Below are 2,198 nucleotides of genomic sequence, written 5' to 3'. Positions count from 1 at the left end.
TTCAAAATAAATAAATATTTAAAAATAAAAAAATTGACTTGTAAAATTGTACATATTATGCAGTGCTTAAGACATTTGATACATGAATACATTATACAATTTTCAAACAAGGATAAGCACATGTCTCTCTTCAGACATTTATTATTTCTTCTGGTGAAAACATTCAAAATCCTTTTTTGACTTCTTGAAAGATACAGCATATTATCTTCATCTCCAGTCACCCTTCTGTGAAATAGGAAGTGTAAACTCATTAAATTAATTACAACTTAGTACACATTGACCAACTTTTGCCATCTTTTACTCCCTCCTACATTTTACAGCCTCTGGTAGCCACCATTCTACTCTCAACTTCTATGAATTCAGCTTTTAAATATTCTACATATGAGTGAGATCATGTGGTATTTCTCATTCTGCACCTGACTTATTTCACTTAATAGAATAACCTCCAGTTCAGTTCAAGTTGTCATAAATGACAGGATTCAATCCTATTTTTTATTGCTTTATAATGTTGCAATGTGTCTTTGTATCTCGTGTTCATTACCCATTCACCAGCTGATGAACATGTAGGTTGTTTCCATTTCTTGGTTATTGTAAATTGTGCTGCAATAAGCAAGGGAGTGTAGATTATCTATTTATCATACTGATTTCATTTTCTTTGGAAATATATCTAGTAGTAGAGCTGCCCAATCATATGGTAGCTGTTTTTAATTTTTTGAGAAACTTCCATACCCTTCTCTATAATGGTTGTAGTAATATATGATCTCACTAACAGTGTGCAATGATTCCCTTTTCTTAATATCCTTACCAGCACATCTTTGCATTTTTCTTTTCTTTTTGTTAACAATAATTCATATTTCAGTAATTGATACCTCATTGTGGTTTTGATTTATACTTCCCTCATGATTAGTGATGTTAAACTTTTTTTTTTCATATACTTTCTGGTGATTTGGATACATTCATTATTTTGAGACAAATTTACTTAGATGTATTAAACATTTTTCAGTAAGATTATTTGATTTCTGGCTATTGAGCTATTTTAGTAAACTGAACTCTTTCTATCTGAAAAGAGTTCATTCCTTGTGCTTGAACCTGGGAAACTTCAAGACATTATGTATTGAGCTTTTACCTTGTACCAAATGCCATTCCACTTTAAGTACTTTTGTGTACTAAATGTTTTAGAACTCACAATAAATCCATATGTTGAAAAGTATCATCGTTTCATTTTGGTGAAGAAGACCCTAACAAACATAAATACACAAAGTTAGACAATCGGTAAGTATTTGAGCAACTTTTGAGCTTACAGGATCCTCAATGACATGGTTAAAATTGGATTAAGCATCTTTTTTTTTTAACCAGTCTTCAGCCATCTCGTTGTATGACCTGCCAATTCACATCATTTGCTCTATTATCATATTGGTATAATTATAATTTTCTACTTAATTCAAAGAGGAGACTAACCCTTGTCAATTATTTTTAAAATATCTTTAGCTAATAGTGCAAGAGCAAGATGAGCAGCGTAGTTATGAAAGTGTTGGTATGTTCTCTCTGTCTCTGTCTTTCTGACTGTCCACTCTGCCTGTCAAAAAAAAAAAAAAAAAAAAAAGAAAAAGAAAAAGAAAGTGTTGGTCCAGCACACTTAGCATAAACACTAGTATGGAAAATGGGTCCTTGCCCGGACAGAGGATGACAGTAACAACAGCACATTGGTGGAGCTGGCTGTATGCTGCAGTAGGTTAAGCAATCATCTGCAGTGCTGGCATCCCATATGGATGCCGGTTCGAGTCCTGGCTGCTCCACTTCCAATCCAACTCCCTTCTGAAGGCCTGGGAAAGCAGAGGAGGATGGGCCAAGTCCTTTGGCTCCTGCTTCGAGACCTGGAGTAGGCTCCTGGCTCCTGGCTTTCAATTGGCTTGGCTCTGGCCATTACAGCCATTTGGGGTGTAAACCAGCAGATGAAAGATCTCTCTTTCTGTCTCTCCCTCTCTTTGTCTGTAACTCTGCCTCTCAAGTAAATAAATAAAGATATAAATAAAAAACAATACATTGGTAAAATACAGGTAATTTGTTATAAAAATCAAACATAATAAACACAAAAAATAAAGTAGAACTCATCTTGTAATGTTGCAATAACATTGAGATTGATTATGTAAACATTACAGTACATGTAAGTAAATATATATTAATATATCCTAATTTTC

This window comes from Oryctolagus cuniculus, chromosome 6 (assembly GCF_964237555.1).
Source record: "Oryctolagus cuniculus chromosome 6, mOryCun1.1, whole genome shotgun sequence".
Lineage (NCBI taxonomy): Eukaryota > Metazoa > Chordata > Mammalia > Lagomorpha > Leporidae > Oryctolagus > Oryctolagus cuniculus.
Note: the sequence above shows the minus strand (reverse complement) of the source record.